General features: G+C 43.6%; 1 protein-coding gene and 1 long non-coding RNA gene across 2 annotated transcripts in view; one reads left to right on the forward strand and one right to left on the reverse strand.

Annotated features, from left to right (window-relative positions):
- The window catches only part of Lhfpl6 (LHFPL tetraspan subfamily member 6), a 205,867-nt gene that overhangs the window by 48,058 nt on the left and 137,979 nt on the right, over window positions 1–19,830 (reverse strand). The gene's annotated exons all lie outside the window — the stretch shown is intronic.
- Window positions 186–12,216, forward strand: LOC121143185. Its single transcript, XR_005880345.1, has 2 exons — window positions 186–1,165; window positions 11,138–12,216. It is a non-coding gene; the product is annotated as an uncharacterized LOC121143185 (long non-coding RNA).

The raw sequence follows: 19,830 nt of genomic DNA on the forward strand, positions 1-19,830 counted from the left end.
CGTTCAGTTTCCCTCACCAGGGACCTCCTCTGAGCGTGGGAAGCAGCCTCACTCTTGTCTGATGCACTCATCGTGAATCTTCCCAGGATCGCTGGGCGAGCTGACACCAGGGACCTCGGTGGTGGGGTCAAGGGCCAATCAGTGCATAGACTGAAACTGGAGAACAGGTTCTTGTCACTGCCTCTTGCAAGAACTGGGGCAGATTTATGAGTTGTGTCCTGTTTGAATGGAAATAGACATAAGACCTAGAAGCTCCGATTCTAAGCTGAACATGCACAGTGTCTTGTCTTGATAATACACAGAGGACTCATGGACCCTGTGCCCTCTGGGAAGGGCTGGCTGGCTGGCTTGGGAACCAGTGGGATTTGAGTAATCAAGTTCCCTGGGAAGAAAAGAGAAGTGGGCGAGGTTGTGTACCTCAAAGAGGACCTGCAATACACACTATTGCATCAACTATTATCTAAGGGTGAGTGAAGAAGGGACATGGCCAGATTTTACCTCAAGGATATCCTGAGCTGGAAGCTTATGGTATAGGGAGGGCAGCTAGCTTTGGAGTCTGAGGGGCGGGTGTGACCAGAATCTATCTCAGGCCTGTCAATGCCTTGAGCCTCAGGATTCCTCTTAAGGCCAGTGTGACTAAGGCTGCCTGGACCACTCGGAGCTGCTATAGCATCAGAACAATGTAATTGCCCGGCACATTACAGATGCACCAGGGCTGGTTGCCCATCATATTTGCTCAGGGCAAGGGAGGCGGAGCATCTCTTAGAGTAAGCCTTCGGGGAGAGGACCAACAACAAGTGGGAGAAAGCATCTCCCCTTTCAGGGTCTTGTGCTTTCAGCGATGGTGACGGAACCCTGGGCCTTGTGGATGCCACACAGTGTTTTGCCAATGTCCTCTCTCCAGTCTTGATATCCCAACAGCATGAAATCACCAAAGACGGCAGAAGAATAGGTAGAGACACCTACTAAAGGAGTGGCAGACCCCTGGGATGCCCACTTGAGTTTTTCCAGTGGTCTGACCTCAACGTCAGGAGCTGGATTCAGTTCTGACGTGATGTTGAGTCTGAAGAGCAGAACTCGCTCCTCACTAACAAACAGAACCTGCCCATCAAGTGCCAAGATGCTACGGCCCCAAATTCTTCATCAGGCCCATTTTCTCTACCAAGTAAGTAATTAAGTGATAGGGGATGTTCTTCGGTATCTGTGTTTCTCTTATTGGTTGATGAATAAAACACTGATTGGCCAGCAGCCAGGCAGGAAGTATAGGCGGGGTTACCAGACGAGGAGAATGCTGGGTAGAGGAGAGAGAGAGAAGCCGCCAAAGGGAGAGACCAGGAAGATAGAGCGCACTGAGGGTTCTCTGGTAAGGTAAGGCTTTGTGGAAAAACATAGATTAATAGTTATTATGGGTTAATAATTAAGAGAGTTAGCCAATAAGGAGCCTGAGCCATCAGCCAAACATTTTATAATTAATATGTCTTTGTGTGTTTATTTAGGGCAAAGTGGCTGTGGAACCAGGCAGGACCGAAACTATGTCTACAATTAAGGGTAGGGAAAAAAACTCAAACACAGCAGGTAGAAACAGCTAACAAATTTTATTAAATAATACTCATGACTTCATAAACTATGTAAGACATTTATAACAAATTCCAACTTAAAATATACAATTGTCAGTATCTCTATAAACCATCGTTTTCACCACTGAAATATTAGAAAATCTGAACAACCCATAACATTACTGATGTGTGCCATCAGAAAGGCACACAGAGGCAACACAATCAGACACACACACACTCACACACACGCACACTCACATACTCACACACTCACACTCACACACACACTCACACACACTCACACACACGCATACACACACACTGACTTTATGGGATTTCTAAAAGTAAGAGCCCCATCTGTCTTTCTTCAGGTCCTTTAAAAATACCTTCATTCCACCAAAACACAGCTCAGCCATCTGGAAGAGCTGAGAGACAGCAACTGGGAAGAAATTTCTTTCTGGACCTCTATGTTGATTTTCCTTTCTATTTTCTTTCCCTCCTGAAATGTCAAGAATAACTGGAGCTCTCTCCTTTTCCATCTGTGATTTCGCAATCAGTCCCACGTAAGTTTTGAAAGGTATCAGAGAATTTTTTTCCACTGGGTTCAACTTTTAAAACTTTAACAGATTTTTTTTCTTAGCTAACACACTGTCTTTACTGATTTTAAACATATTTTATACATATTAGTGTCTCTCTCAAGTAGATTCCAGTGAGGAACAAAAAAATATTTTTTAAAACCTATAGCAATGAAACTGCTCATAATGTTAAAAACATTATCCTAAGTAGCATATTCAAATAATAGTAGAAACATACTTTAAAACAAATAAAGGCTGCAATTGTATTGGAGAGCTGGAAGAAGGTATAACCAGAACCAACCCTTTAAAAATATTTTTCTTTTAATTTTATTTCTGTCCACATACATTCATATATATATGCATACCTGGTGCCTTTGGAGGCCAGGAGAGGCACCAGATCTCCTGGAACTGGAGATACAGAGGGTTGTGAGCCATCACATCTGTGCTGGGAACTGAACTCAGGTCCTCTGCAAGAGCAGCAGGTGCTCTTAGCTGCTGAGCCATCTCTCCAGCCCCAGAATCAACATCCCAAATATCTAAATATGAATCACACACATACACGACATTCACACACACACACACACACACACACACACACAACATTCACACATAACATATACATATATCGAAGAGGGAAGAGACAGTTCATTTTCAACAAGAATAAATGTCTATCAATAAGCAGATTTCCTGGAAAAAGGAAAGAGGCCCCACACTGGAAGGCCACACAACCAAACAGAGCAAGCAGCAGATAGCCTAGGTCTCACCTTATTGACTTCATTTTCTTAGTCACTATTATATGGGCTTGTGTCTAAATGTAGACACATCCTAAAATATTGAGGATTAGAACCACAACAAATACATTTTGGGGGTGCACAGTGCAGTCCATGACAGCCCACAGTTTGGGGATTAAATTCTCAAATGCAAGAGCTAAAAGGAATCCTCAAATGGTCCTTTTTAACATTTGCCACCAAAATATTCCTAAAGAAAAAGAGAATGGACCACTTATTTATCTTTTATCTACTGGAAAATCGTCATGCAAATTTCTATCTTACACAACAGAAAATCTATTTTAATATATAAAAATACCTTGCCCCAAATGTGAAATTTGAAACCCCAGTGAGGTATTTTAGGTTCATCTTGTACCTTCCTGTAAATGAAACACCACCCCTGTCTTTCCATGATTACATATGCTATGTATGCTTGGCGTTAGTAAAAGGAAGCTATGCTTCAGCCTGAAGAGATTACATGACAGTCTCAAATCATAGGCAGCCAAAAACAGCAGCAGCAGCAGCAACAACAAAATACATCAGAAGCAGAAAGAACTCATATTCTTTGACAAAAGCTTGTGTTTTGTAATGCCACAGTATCACAGAGTAAAGTCTGACATAGCTATGTGGCTGGCACAGGCCACGTCACATTTAAAGAGGCTGGAGTCACACATGGCTAGCCCGAAGACCCAGACATCCTTGTGGACATACAGCTGTCCAGCCAGCACCCCACTGCATTTGACTGCAGAGAGAGCCTTCTCCCAGACACGGCAAAGTGGCTCGGTCTAGGCTTCCTCCAGGGGAGTTGTTCCCAGTGGTACATCCCTAGCTCATTCATGAGCGGGCAGCAGCACCTGAGAGAAATGGCCCTGCCTGAGTGGAACCCAGCAGCTGTTAATCAAAGGCTGTACGAGAGAGACACGTACTGCTCAGGGCTTCACGGGAGGCAGAGAGAGAGAGGCTGTTGCAGCGTGTTTATCTCCCTTTCTCTGCTGTTTCTGGCAGTGATATTCCAGTCAAGCAGGCTGAGTCAAAACAATTTTCTAAAAATATGGATCAGCCGAGACCACTTAAAGTCCCGTTTTAAGGAGTTATTGTTAGGACTCCCCTTTGGGATGTTTTGTGGAGTCCTTCCCAGACCCTCCTCCTCCTCCTCCTCTTCCTCCAGAATCTAAGAATATGCATGATACCATTCTTTCTTCCTGCCTCCCCATGACTGATAAGTAAGTCTGCGTTTTTTCCTCGGGATCTTGAACAGTGCCCCTAGGGGCTCCATCGCTGGATGAACAGGGTAAAGAGCCCCAGTGAGATTCTACTGAGGAGTAACTGGTTTTGTTGGCAGACCTGCCTGCTGCCACCCAGTGAACTCACTTCACTCTTCTCTTCTAAGAACGAGTTTCGCACTCCCTCAATTTTCATGAAAGGTGGGGTAGACTCTACAGGGTGAGCTGTATGTCACAGCCCTATATGAATGTTAGACGGTAGAGTTCAGGGGATGTACCCCAGCGGTAGAGTGCTTGCCTAGCATTTATGAGGCCCTGAGTTTGGTCCTCAGCTCTCAATCTATTTCTCTTCTCACCAAGAGGAAGAAGAACAGAGTTCTATGGCTTGGTGTTGCTCCATCAGTAGGACCGGGGATGGTGTTTGAAGAGCACACATTGGTTGGAATGGGGGGGTTGCTGGATGGGTGGAGGAAGGAAATAGAGTTGCCTTAGGTATCATTTTGTTAAATGACATCATACAGGAGGAAGATGAGCCCCTAGTGCAGCATGAACAAGGTCCCCATACTGAAGTAGCCACGTGATAAGGCTGAGACAGAGGGAGATGACAGAGGAAGATGGAGGTAGTTCAAAGTCATGCCTAGGAAAGAAGCCAGAAGAAACACATCTCAGCTCTGCAGAGTCATGTCCTCTTCCAACCCCCTTTTGAAGACTTTGTGACTCCAGAATGACAAAGGAATTAATTTCCATTGTTTTGGGCCACATAGCTGGTAATCCTGCCTTACTGAAGGCTTGGGAAATTTAAGACACTAGCTTGAAAATACTCTCTTCACTCATTGCTTAACACCTTTCTTTTCTTAGGTGAGACGTTAATACAGTAAATTGAGAGATAAAAGAGAAAACAGTTTTCTAGGTTTACTAAATCCTGTTCCTCACCACCTACCCCTTAAACAAACACCCACAGCAAAGAGGCATACATGAAATCTCCAGTTTCTCTAAGCTCAGTTCAAAGAGGTGGCTTGTCCTCAAATGCCACAGAGCACTAAATCTCTGTAACACCAGGTCAAAGAGGGAAGGTCGAGCTGGGATGTTCATCTTGATCAGCTCACAGCAGCATAATTTACACCCGAGGCACTGCTAACCATGCGTGCCCAACATGAGATGTAAACTGCGTAGCCATAATTTATATCTAAGGGGCTCTTTTCTCCAAAGAGCTTGAAGAAATTGACAGACCTTTACTCAATTAATCCTTGCAAGCCATCCATGGTGGAGGGGAAGTAAGGTCATACGCCCCTCTTTCTTCTGGGACCTCAAGGTTTGGCCATTTGCTCTCCTCTTTATTCTTGTTTTCAGGATTGGTGTGTTTCCCCTTTCTCAATACAGATTTTCATTTGCGAAGTTGGTTTTCACATTTCCATTGAACTGTTCCTGGGAGTTCTTGGTTGGTAGAAGAAGACTATCTCCATCTATTCCTCTTTTGGGGACATTAGGGTTTCTACAGACAGTCCCTGTGCACTTTGAAATGCCATTAAAATGATTTTAAGGTAGAGGCAGCCTGCCAGTGTCTCAGGAGAGGCTGCATACATATCCAGCCACTCTTAGGTTAGCCTTCAAACACATCCCATTGGTTGCCCTCCAGCAACTGTGTTGACGAAACCAGTGGTGAAGAAATAGAAGAGAGGACTCTGGTCCCAGCCCAAGGATGCTGGGAAACAGGGAGCTCTCTGGCTCTGAGCTGGGAGGCTGTCCCTTGCCTTCCCTCAACAGCGAGGACCTGTACCAAGAAGGTGCTTGTCCTGCCTCAGGCTTAGGGCTCTGTGTCACAGGCAGAGCAAGAAGCACTTTGGTGGTGGCTGGCTTGCCTTTGGGATGACTCTGAGGGGCTGACATATCTCACCAGGCTTGGAACGCTAAATAGCACTAACTCACCATCCTAAGCACTTTTCGGTGATTGACTTTACCAAGAACCATGGTACCCTGGTACAGAAAAACACTTGTGTTGTGTTGTGCTGTGGTATTGGTGGTGATACTGAGCATCAAACTCAGGACCTCAAACATGCAGGAAGGCCTCTTATCAGCTGAGCCCCTACCCTCCAGTCCCATCATTCTTACAGTCATCTAACATGTCCATGTCCAGCCAAACCTCCAATCCAATAATGGCTACAGGAACTCAATTTTTTACAACCCTGTGGTTACTCAGAAACTAGAAGAATTTCAACAATGGCCTTTCGAAATTTCAACACAAAGAAGTTTTTGTAAGCAAAAGGAATTTAACACTCAATCTGATTTATTCTATTTGTATTAAAATTAAAGATTTATGTATTATTTGTGGCTGTCCTGTTCACATTGACATTACAGAAACAATAATCTAAAATTCTTTATATTTATGTATATATGTGTGTATGTATTCATTTATCTTCAAAATGGCCTGAAAAATTAAGGAAAATTAAGTTTAGCTTCTCTTGTTAAACACCAGGCTTGAAACAAGCAAGAGAAGAAAAACTTAATTACCATTTACTACAAGAAGAAAGTGATTATTAGCAAAGTGACAAAGCCGGGAGGGTGACCAAGTCACTGTAAACTGTTATCAAAAACCCATGCAGGCAGCAAAACTGGGAACGCAGAGCAGGAATTCCCAACTCATTTTCTCGTGAAAGAAAGAACAGGAATATCTGAGTGTCTATTATTCTGTGAAGAAAGCAAAGAAACCGGAAGGCACAATTGTTGCCACCGATAGTGCCCAATGCATCTAGTGCATTTTGATCCAAGTATAAATAAATGAATTATGGATCCAAGAAAGCAAATCCATGGTGAGGCAGACATTACTAATAGCTACATTTGAAGTAAAGGACAGCAGTGGGTCTAAAAGCATGATACCTTTTAGCACTTTCTATTAACTTGTAATAATAATAATAATAATAATAAATAATTGAGTTAAATCAAATGTGAATTCTCAGAATGTATACATTTTTGGTGTTTTAGTCATATCAACCAAGGGTCACAATTTCAATATCTTTGTGTGATTAGTGACCACCATGCTGGACACTGCAGACATGGAACACACCCATCACTTACAGTGCTCCTGGTGGCACCCTGTTCAGACTTCTCAGGTCACCATAGGCATGGCTGGTGCTGGGTATAGCTTCTCATATCTCCTAGCACTGCAGCACCTGCCAACATCTCTAGCTGTTTACCCTAAACTTTCCTCCTTTCTCTTCACTACTGTGCATCGATTTCAACTCTATTTAAGCTTAACCACTACAGAGATAAACATAGAGGATTACAGAAAACGGTCATTTCAACGTACACTTGATATGTAGAAAGCTGACCACTAGTCCTCACTCGTGGGCTCTTCGAGAGGATGTGGATAACATGAATTCTTCACTGAATTCCGTCTCACCACTGTGCTGAGTATACTCACACGTACCCACAGCAGATACGCTGAGCAGTCTAGTGAAGCAATTGCAAAGGCTGCCCCCCCCAATCCTTAACTTTACAGCATTCACTTGGGGGTTTGGAAATGTGTACCCAGCCGGCAGGTCACTTACTTGAGGCCTCTCCAGTGAGTAACATAGAGAATAGAGGCCAGGCAGGAAGAGGGCAAGTACCAATTGTTTGTCCCACCTTTCTTAGGAGAATTCACTCTCTTCATGTAAGAGGGGAAACACTTCAGCTTCATGATGACGCCAGTGAGGGGATCAACAGAGACAAAGATGGCTTCACTGCCCCTTTTGGTTGGGTTCAGTGAGGTGTGGAGAGAGGTCAGTTGTCCATGTTTATCTGCTCTCTCTGGGAGTGATTAGCAGGTTGGTGCTGAAGCAGAAAGGCAGCCATATGAAGGTCTACGAGCTTTGGTGCGTTGCATGCTGAGCTTTCTCAGGTCTGTGAATGTTGTTGCATTATCTGCTGAGCCTTCTCCTTCAGTTACCATGAGCATCTCTGCTCAGCCGTTCTCACATATTCCCAGCTCGTTGAGACGGTCACCACCAGAAGCCATCAGTCTATTCCATTTGTGTATCATTTGGCTAACTGAACAATTGACCCAACTAGTGAAGTGAGGAATTCAACATGCTAGGGCTACATGATTTATATCCACAACATCCAGTCTCTTACTGTTAATTTGAAGTACATTGAGGGGTAGTAGCCTTTAAATTAAGGACTATCAGTCAATAAACCCAAGAAATACACTTTAAAATCAACCCAAAGCAATACATGAACTGAATAACAGACCACAGACTGCAAGTGTCTGAGCATTATATAGACTATCCAATCGGTAACTCCAACTGACTACTAAACTTTGGAAATACAATTATTCAAATTTGAATGAATTGAAATTCAAAGAATTCATATGGGGAAAGAATGTAAAATACAAAGTTACTCTTTTAAATCTTAATTACAGGTTAAAATGACATTCTTAATATATTGGGTTACCAAATATTATTACAGTTCATTTCATTTTTCTCTTTGCTTTTTTAAATATAGCAGCTAGGGAATCTTAAATATTATGTGTAGCCCACAAGATTCTATTGACAAACTGGTAAGCACTAGGATTAGCTTGTCTGTAATACAAAGGCCCTTGAAAATGCTGACTCTTGAAAAGCCACCCCAAAACTGACCTGCAATGAGGGCAAAAGGATCCTTTGGCAACAAAAGCAAAAGCGTACTTGAAACAGAAGAAGGCATCATAAATATCTCTGCTACAGAGAGCTCTACAAAGACCTAGCCAGCACCCAAAGCTGCAATATCAAAAAGAAATAAAGCGCAGATCTCAAAATCCCTGCCTTGTCTTTTGAACTGGCTGTGAGGGAGCAGCTCACAGCCTGCAGAGGTTATGACTGACTCCCACAGCACTCAAATCCTCGCTTTGATTTTTCCCTTGATCAAAGATGGTAATGAAAACCAGTGAGCCCAAGGCCCTAGGAAGGAATTCCCCAGCATGATATACAAAGGCCCAGAGAGATAGCAAGATAATTTAATAACCACGTCAAGAGTTTTCAGACTAGCCTTTAAATCTTCAGTTATTGAACAATAAGGGAAAATAGCTACCAACACATTGTCTGAGAAACAGCTTTTCTCAAGTGGCAATTCAAGTCACCAGAGAGCTACGCAATGAAGCCACTGGCCAGGCTTGCCCAGGGAATATCCAAGCAGCCCCTCCCTCTCTTCCTCTATTTCCTTATCTATATATAGACAGGAAGTCAATATCTGTCCTTTGGAATCCTTTCAAATCTCTCCAAGCTCAGAGATACCCATTAGTTCTGTGATACCAAGTCTGATCTATGTGACACTGTGCATATACCAGCTGGTTTAAATTTTCTTGCAACCAGTAGTTCTCAAGCCACTACACTATAAAGGACACCAGACTAGGGTAAAAAGGTCTCAGCCAGAGACACGCTCAGAGCATCCACAGCAAGCACTTTTCTGTCTACATATCAATCAAGAGCAACAATGAGGCTTTATTGGAAAGTCATGTTTTGTTAACTAGCATGATGATTGCCAAGCCAGGATCTCATTAGGTAGTATTTACAATTCGCAAAATATATGCATGAATAAAATGCTAGATATACCCCACCATTGTCCATAGGTGTAAAGATCCAGCAAGGACTGTGCCCTATACTTCTTGGAGAAACTGTATTGGTGCTTGATTCCCAGAGTTGGATCTGGGCCCAGCCATGGGTTTGGGATGCTTTCTGGTTTTCATTGCCAAGTCGAAGACTTGGACTCCTGCCTGGCCAATGCTGCTGCTTTTTGCCTCAACTGAACTTCTTACAAGGCAAGGTTGCCGTACCTACAAGTACAGATAGCCTTTACATAACTTGACAAGCTGCTAAGTTCTGGTCTGTGCTTGCTACGGTACAGGCTGCTATTAAATAAGCATGGGATAGAATTTGTTTGAGATGTGAATGTTTTCGGGTCCGGTGGCCAGCAGATGGCTTTCTCCTAACTCCTTCTCCTGAAGTTAGTCTCCAGTGTTGTGCAAGACCAGGCAGGGGCTTAGGCCAGTGAGCCACAGCTCCATTTTCCATTTGGATACAACAGCCAGCGCTTCCTCCATCCTCCGGGTGTATAATCCCTCCAGCGTCAAGGAGACCGGGACAGGCCCTCTCCATTCTCCCCCAGGTCGATTCTGATTGACTCTTTAGGTATCAGCTTATAGCACCAGCTCTTAAACTTCACCGTGTCTCTAAAACCTCGAGTTTCTGAAACCCCCACTGCCCAAGGCATGCTCCATTGAGATCCAGTTAGAACATCTGGAGGTGGGAGTCCAGCTTGAGGGTTCTTTCCTTTTTTAATGATTTCCTAGGGGCCGCCAGGATGGCTCAGTGGGTAAAGACGATTGCTAACGAGTCTGTTCATTTGAGATTGACCCCTGAAAACCACGTGCTGGAAGAGAACTGACTCCTGGAAGTTGACTCTGGATTCTACATGTGTGTGGGGGTCACACACACTCACACACACACACACACACACACACACACACACACACACACATGAATGAATGAATCCACAAATGTAAAAAAATCTGGGAGCCACCAACTTCATTGCCATTTTTTTTTATGACAAATACTTCACACACCACTCCCTGTATTTAGGTTTCTCGGTCCCCACAGAAGCCAGAAGAGGTTATCATATCCTCTGGAACTGAAACTAAGGATGGCTGTGGGCTGCCAAGCAGGCGCTGAGAAGTGAACTCTGGTCCACCAAAGAGCAGCCAGTGTTCTCAACTGTCTCACCAGCCCCCCCCCAGAATTTAACTTCACCCTCAGGAAATCCTGAACTTTATGCACTACTTGCCCAAGGCAGTGGCCTTTTGCCTCCCCGAGGCAGCGAGCAGATTCACCTACAACACAGAAAGAAATAGCTCCAGTTTTGAGTTGACTGCCGTCTTTGTTTGCTTCCTGTCAAGTGTCTGAGATGGTGTTTGAATGATCAGTCTAATGAATGACACCTCTGTCGGGAAAGACACATTTGTGCTCTTGGGAATGTTTACTCTCGTCCCATCCTTCCTTTCCACTCAGATCCCTGCCCGTGTAAGCATTTTCAGAACTGTGTGTCCTATCCACCGTGCCCGCATCCGGCCTGAGTAGAAAGCTTTGGAGTGTGAACCCAGGCTGAAGAAGGCAAAGGCTGTGAGCATGCTACCTGCATTGAGGCAGTCACACCAACAGCCAGACCAAAGGGAGCTCGGAACGTCTGCTACAAAGAGGTGCAGCAAACTAAGCTCCCAGGCTACAACGGAGAGACAATGAGTAGTCCGGAGAGCTCCAGGGTGAACGAATGCCTGAGGTAAAGACACTAATGAAGGACAGGCAAGATTAGTCTGAGCTGCTGGAGGGCAGCAACAGCCCTTCTCTCTAGAAGAAAGCTGACTTAACGGCTGGGCTCACACTATTAAAACAAAGGAAGGGATCTGTCTGATTTTTGCCAATGGGTGACATTACAGTAGCCTCGTGGGTGTGACTGACATAGATTTATTACTTTGTGTGGTGACTGAGTGAATGGAGCTACAATAAGTGATTCACGCTGCATTTGCTCCAGCTCAGCCTTACGCCTTCCAAGGCACGCGGGACAGACTGCTGTTCCCAGCCAGGATCCGAAGCTGTCTGGTTGGACGCCTTTCCTTTTCAGTCAAGAATGCACTGTCTGGAGAACTTGTGCCCCAGAAGAATGGAGATGTGGGGTTTGTGCACAGGGAATACTTCCTAAAAGTTGTTGTTTTTTCAAGTGAAATTTCAAGCTCTAACTTACAGAATTGTTATTGTCCTCTTTTGCAATTTAGCAAGTGTTAGCAATTCCCTTTGGGCGATCTCTGCTTAACAGCTGGCTACATTTCTTAATTTTACCAAACTCCTCAAACATTTTAAACTGTACTGACATTTACTGTTTAATTTCCTAACCTCCTCAGTTGCTTCAATCAATTCAAACAAACCCCATTATAAAAAGAAATAATTCTTATAAATACAACAAATTAAAGTTCAAAAACAGTCGGCCTTAGGTTCTCAAATGCTTACATGTTGTTTATGAATATATTAAGTGTCAACTTCTAATGTAGTGTGCATATGATCAAAGCATATTATATAGACACATGAAAATGTCATAATGAGACTCGTTATTTTGTATGACTAATGAATGCTTTAAGAAAAACCTCTCCATAATTTTATTTAAATTGGAAAATGCTTTTACTGAAAAGGCTGCTGGGGTCTAGCTCTACCATTGGCAAGGACAAGTGCTGGAGACTTCTATCAGTCCCCACATGAAAATCAACAAGTTTCTTTTTAATTCGACTGAAAAGTCCATGTCTGAATTTGTCAGGTACCCACTTACAAATCAATCACAACCCTCAGCGAAGATGCTCAAAACGTAGGATGCCATGAGATTAATTCATATGAAAGCATTTGATCAACTGGGATAAATTCTGAAGTGTCTTTACTTTAATCTTCCACTGTTATAGAAGTGAATGAGCCATCTTTAAACATTTGCGATCAGACAAGTGTCTGGGGCTGTCGTTTGCTGGAGGGGCTGGGCACCAGCAGGAGATCTGAGCATCCAGGGGAATTCAGAGATTAGAAGTGACTCTCACTAGTGTCATCAGCATCACGGGTACCGTTGCCCCCGTCGCTGGATCAGCACAGCTCCCAGGGCTTCCACATAGAGTGGTCTTGATCCACAGGCTGCCTGACTAACTTGCTTCCAAGTAGAATTCTGCAGCCCGCAGGACACTCATGCTGTTTCCCTTCACTGCATGGCTTGCGTTTATTTGCATATAATTGCGATACACAGGCATTACCATTGGATCTCAGAGACTCCTCCCTTTCCTACTGACCAAGGAGCTGAGGATTTCCCCGATGTGTCCATGCTGTTGTAGGCCCTCTGCCTGAGAGGGGTCCTGAACACTAATGCTTCCCGACCATGTTCCTCCACTAACCCCTTGCTCTGGCCACATCCCTGTGTGACGGTCACCCTGATGCTGGCTGGGGCGTTTACTAACAGCAAGCAGTTTTCCATTTTGCAAACTTTTAGCTGTGAATATCTTCACTAGCTTTTCTTGACCTCCAGATAAAGTGCCAAATGAACCAAAGGGCACAAAGGTCAGAAATTGAAAACTGGGAGAATTGGGCCATGTCACCAAAACTTGGCATTTGCTAAAGAAAATGGCATTAGAAGATACCCACTGAGTAGAGGATCCAGGACACAAATGGGAGGCAGATGTGATGCTCTCTGAAAGCAAGCTCCTCCACGTAACAAGTGTTTGCATAAACGCTGCTTTACTTTCATATCCGCCACGGAACTACAGACACAGCATACACGTACATCTGTCCTGGCCCGCGACAAACGCATGGCTGACAAGCCTTTCTTTAGGAACTCGTTACAAAGTTGATTTATTTATTTGACAGTTAATAGGTGTTTAATTAAAAAAAAAAAAAACCAAGAGCTAACATCAGATGAGCAGCATTTTCCCCTAGGAAGGAACTGAGAGCTCCAGGTGGCCAGCGCCTGTCTGGGACACATAGTCACTGCTCAGCCCTCCACTGTCCTCCCTCTCCACAGCAGGGTGGCCTAAGAGGACTGCAGTGACTACTCGATGATCTTAATTAAAAATGAGAAACACACATCTATAAAAACACCACAAACATTTGAATAAAGGATTCCATTATGTTAAGAAATCGCCAGACAAAGTAATGGCCTGAGTGCATAAATTACAATTGCTATTTTGTTTGTGACACTATCTTGGTGGTCTAGCTTATTAGGCATTAGCTAAATGTGTTAAAGCAGACAGAAGCCTTGCCCTGTATAGCTCAAAGGCAGGGTAATTATTCTATAGTAATGAAGATATCCTCTTCACTTTCCAAAAAAAAAGTCACAAAGTTCCTGGTATAATAACTTTAATTAAGTACAATTCATTTAATCCTTAGCCAGACCTTCCAAGATTGCTGTGTGCACACAGCCAATTATGAATATACAGAGACATCCCCACTCCCATTACAGGAAACTAAAATACTAATAAATAATTCATCTCCTTCAAATCTGGACCATTCTATCTTAGGTATGGTGCTTTACTCCATTTTTACCAAACCACACAATACACTTCTCTTTCTTTTCTCAGAAAAAGGGAAGAGGGAATGCTGGAGAAATGGCTGGATGGTTAAATGCTCTTGATGCTCTTGTAGCAACGGGCTGTGAACTGCCATGTGGGTGCTGGGAACTGTATCCCAGTCTTTTGTAAGAGCAAAAAATGCTTGAACCACAGAACCATCGCTCCAGCCCCCATTTAGGGAAATTTTAATAGTAATGAGATGGCAAGACATTTGTATTCTTAGTATTTTTGTTTAACTGGCTAAGCTGGTCACCTATAAGAAAAATGAAAAATTTCCCCTTGTTTTTCTGTGTTCTATCCAAGGCTGGAGAATGTCTTGTAAGAAGCCCTCACAACATGGAAGGAGTGGCCTGCTATTCATCGTACATAGTGAGATAGCAGCTACCACAGAGGTCAAGTTGAAATGCACTAAGATACGATGAAAAAATAATTCAATAATGTCCAAAGATATTCGACCAGGTTCCATAGGGCTTATTATTTTTGTTCAGGGCACAATAATTCTGTGCTACAACTTGCTTAGCATGAAATGCCTGAGAAGTACTTAAAAAGTTTTAATTTCAGCTAAAAATTCTTAAAAGAATGGATAGCCCCTAGAAGTCATTGCTCAGGTACTAAGTTATATAAACAATACTTACGTGTTAGAATTTTCTATCTGGGTTACACAGCACATTTTGGATAACAAGGACATCGTCTGAAGGGGGAAATAAAAGCGTTCTAACTGTGATTTAAGGGGAGGGGGGTGTAAGAGAGCCAAGAACAAAAACTCTTTCACAACAGCTCAAAAATCCAGAGACCAAATTTATTCATTCATTTGGCTCTCAGAGGCAACTGCTTTGTCCTTGCAGTATTATGCAAGCCCACTTTAAAAAAAAAAAAAAAAAGAAGCAGGACACAGAGGACTGAAAATTCTATTCCTATTGCCATGGTGAAAACATGGCAGCTAAGATTGCAAGTCCCTTCGCCCACGCCCCACACAAGGAGGGTGGTCTCCTGTCGTTTACAATCCCACCACTGAACTTGAAAACAATATTAGAAGCTAGAGATGAGCCCCACCGTCTAGGATCGAAAAAGATACTTCAAATACCAACCCAGGAGCTAGAAAGCTGATCACGAGAGGAGAGGAATTCAGGGGTAGGGGCTAGAAAGCAGATCACGAGAGGAGAGGAATTCAGGGACAGGAGCTAGAAAGCAGATCACGAGAGGAGAGGAATTCAGGGGTAGGAGCTAGAAAGCAGATCACGAGAGGAGAGAAATTCAGGGGTAGGGGTGTGTGTGTGTGTGTGTGTGTGTGTGAGATGGAACACATGCTTTTGGCATAAAAGCAGAAGGGGGCCTATGGGGGATGGTGAACAGGCCAGAGGGGGATGAAAGGGGCATGGGAGAGGGCAGTGGGTGAGGGGACTCAGATCAGAGCAAAGGATAGTGACTCATAGGCATCAAAATGTCACGGTGTGACCCAACATTTTGTATGATAACTTCAAAAAGAAATATTTTTAAAATCCAAACATTATTTCATAGAATTAGTACCTTTTTCTCTTTATCCAATCGACAAGGATATAAAGATAACAAAAGATCACAGAGACAGATAGAAAATTTCCAGGACCCCTCCCCCACACTTTAGTCAGGCTCACAATAGCTATTTCCCACATCTTGGGAAGCATTGGCTCCTTGCAGCAGAATCTAACCAGAAAATTTCTCTGCAAAACCACCAAAGGACACCCCACAGAGACAATCAGTCAGTCTTCCATGGCTACCAGGGGCTTTCCGAAAGCGAAGCCTATGACAATGTTAACATTTCATTACTTCCCTTACAAAGGGCTGTTAAGATCGGGAAAGCACTGCCACTTCCCGAGTTTTACAGAGGAAGAAACAACGGCACACATCTACAACTTCCTGGTGGCTCAGCTCAATGACTTGTTTCCCAAACAACATTCTACACTATGAGAAATTATGAGTAAAACCACCGCAGGCAGGTGAGCATGTAGGAGAAACTGCTACCAGCCTACCCAAGCCACAGCCGCCCTGCCCAGGTGTCCAGGCCAGCCCTCATGATCATGCATGACAGTACTTCCTCCCTGAGCCAAGCCTGCCTCTATGCCCAGAGACTGCTGAGAGAGACACCTGACCCAGAGACACCAATGAGGAAAGGACAATGCAGCCCTCTGAGCCAATGGGAGGGGGTATAAAGGCAGGCTTAACTTCCTTAATAAACAAGTCTGCAGCATGCTATGTTACTCACTGACTCCCAGTGCCTGAGTACTGAGTCTTGGTGCTGCAACTTCTCACCCCCTCCCCCAAGGAGTGTCCGAGCAGGGTCACCAGCAACATGAGGATGTCTGTCAGACATTTTGAATGGAGAGTTGAATTTGCAGCCTATGATGTAGCAGCAGGAGACAATGCGTGAGTAGTCTGATTATAACCTGGGATGAGTAGTTTTTCTAACTAAAACACATTTTAGCTTCAGCTAAGTAGAATTTCAACGTCCCAAATGGCTACTGCAGACTTACTGGAGTTATTTTTATCTCTGTTGCCCTGGAAATTTTTATAAGTGGAGAAATGGAATCAGTATGAGGCCTTGCAAGATCGTTGTTTTAATGTTCAAGATATTTGCATTCACTAGAATGTAAAGATGTTCTTGGTTCTTCTACAACACCTGTGAGGAATCTAGAGGAACCTAACCAGCCATGGAGGGTGTTCCTGAGACTGATTCCAAAATAGTGATACATTCAGACATGGTTCATAGGACTCCAGTTGCCAGATTGCACCTCTAGGGTTTAGTGACATCCTGTGCCTGCCGTTGGACGAGGGGTGATGGCAGAGCAGAGAGTTTAAATTTCTGTCCCCGGGGACTCAGGAAGGAGACCACAACCAGTGGGGCTGTGAACTAGGAAACAATCTATATTCCAGCAGCCATTGTTTTCTCAAAAATGGCCGACACACAATTCAATTTCATCTTTAAAGATGCCAGAACTGTTTCCCAGCTATTCTTCAGTCTGATGAGGGCAGCGACTGAGGCTCAGCTCAATGGTACAACAGGAACTGCGGTTCACACGGTGACCGTTCATTTACCCCTTGAGTCATCTCACTCGCTCAGTTCAACATTTGTGTATTGATTTGGATTGATGATTACTCCTGGATCCTCTACATCATTGCTTTCCTTTTCTCCTTCCGGAACCCCAGTGACACCACAATGGTGACGAAAAGTAGGAACTGTTGAGCATTTACAATGTGTGTCAAGATGCGTCTCAGAGCTTTTCATACCTTAACTCGTTTCACCTTACAACAGCCAGAGGCAGGTGACATATTGTCCCCATTTAAAGAGATGAAGCGACTTAAGAACAAAGGCTAAATGTTTACCCACAGTAAACAAATTATAAGAAGTAGCAGAGAGCAAGCCTGAACCCAGGCGATCCAGCACCTGTACACACCACCATCACAACTGTGTCATTATGTCACACAGGAGTCAATGATGAATAGACTTGAGCTTGCCCTGGGAAGTTTACAGAATCACATGCAACACAAAGCCATAGTGTATGCACCATTAAGTGAAACGACCCCGCGGCCTTTGAAAAAAGGAAGAAATGCAATATCTTATGCAGACGTGGCATTTGTTAATCATTTTAATTCAATTGAGCATTCTTTTACTGAGAACCATTTTACGCTGAATCTTCAGAAACTGTGTACCCAAATAATAACTACAAAATGTAACCACAGCACCAGGAAAGTAAATTTAAGTATCCATAGACTATGCTTCTATTGAAACTTCAAACAGGAGCTGTATTTTGGGGAGCAAGTCTATTTCAAATGAGTCTTGCTGCTGTCGCTTTGGTTAGCAAGTGGGCATGTGTTAGCATTTGTACTGGTGATTTCAATCTACCATGAACACTGACACGAGCATCCACAAGAGCCAGGCTCTGCATGTTCATAAGTCAGAAGTTCATGTGACCTTTACTCAAATTAAAAAAAAAATTAGGTGAGCAGTGTCCAGCAGCCGCCCTTCGACTCCTTTCGAATCAGGACCTTCCCCAGGGTAACTCTTCTGCCAACTTATGTAAGTGGAGAAGAAATCACCACTCTTCAATTGAGGCTTACTTCTCTCAAATATGTTTTTGTCAATGCCAGTGTTACCCACATTGCCAAGTGTGGTTATCATTGCCTTATTTGCATTGTATCACAGCATTCTTTGGTATGAATATGCCAGGATGTATCAGATGTTAGCCACAGTTGAGCGGCGGTTTGACACAGGGACTGATCTTGTCATTTTCCACCAAGTTGTGTTTCAAACACCATATTGAGCTACATCTGAAGGAATCTAATGAGTCTCCCAAGGATCTCTTTCGGGTCACTTATTCTCCTTATTTCCAGCTCATACTAATGAATTCTACATAAAATGCTTCAAGTTCCTCTTGCTGTGGGCTCATTTTTTACCACTTATGTAAAAATGTGTTATGAACATCTTGCATATGAAACTTTGGCAGAAGGGATAATACTGCCAATTATCTATTTTATCCCCGCCTAATCACTTAGATGCATATTAGTGATTAAAGTCCCCATACCTACTGGTATGGAGAATATTAGAAAGATTGAAGGAAAGAAACTTAAACAGAGAAAATTAGCATGTTAACTTACTTAAAAACATAAATAATTCACCAGAACCAGGCCAAACCACTGTGTTTGTGAAGCTGTATAAAATCCACGGGTCAAGTGTGGTCCTTCTCCTTAAGAACACATTTCAAAGCATCCCCTGAATGAGTCTAATGGCTCCTTTCCCTAACTTGGTTGCAGCAGATGACCAGTGCATTTGGAGGAGACCACCACATTCCTCATCCCCAGGGGCAGCCCAACATGCCTTGCTTTTGCTTGTGCTGGGCCTTTTTTTGTAGTAGTGACCCATGACGGAAACATCTGGAAAAAATACCATGACTGAATTGGTGGGATCAAAGACCAAAGCGAAAGAGCCAATGTTGAATTTTTGGAGACAGAGCTATTGACTGAAGGATGTGGATGGGCACACATCCCACTGGGTTTAGGAATGCTTGTCTGTCACTGTACGGCTTCACCAGATAGCGGAAGGAAAAACAGATCAACAACACCGGGGAGGAATAAAGTTTATGTAGGCACGTGCATGCACATACCTGGGACCATAAATGTGTTTTCAACGTGTTAACAGTGTGAGCCTCTCAGAGCAAAGACAATTTGCCCTTCAGAGTCCCCTCCCCTGAGTCATATGGTAACGTTTATGGGGACAGAAAGGATTCAAATGGAAGAACGTTTCACAAAGGAGACCACAGTGTTTATGGGCAGCAAACAAGGGCAGAGCACTGGGCATGGAGAACCTGTAGTGGGGCAGTAAATCAAGCGTAAACCAGAGTGCTGCTGCATAGGGGGTCACAGCACTGTGAGAGTCTGGGGAAACTTAGAGAAGGTTCTCTGACTCAAAGGTCACACCCTTGAGTAACGCCCAGGAGAACTGGCATATTCCTCATGCTCATCGATGTATCCCAGGACGTAGAACAACACTTAGCACAACACAGATGCCCGTACTATTAATACGTAATATTAAGGGCCTTAGTCACCTGGCTTATGGAGTGCTACAGTGATACCTATAACTTGAAT

Source organism: Mesocricetus auratus, unplaced genomic scaffold (assembly GCF_017639785.1).
Source record: "Mesocricetus auratus isolate SY011 unplaced genomic scaffold, BCM_Maur_2.0 Super-Scaffold_100011, whole genome shotgun sequence".
NCBI lineage: Eukaryota > Metazoa > Chordata > Mammalia > Rodentia > Cricetidae > Mesocricetus > Mesocricetus auratus.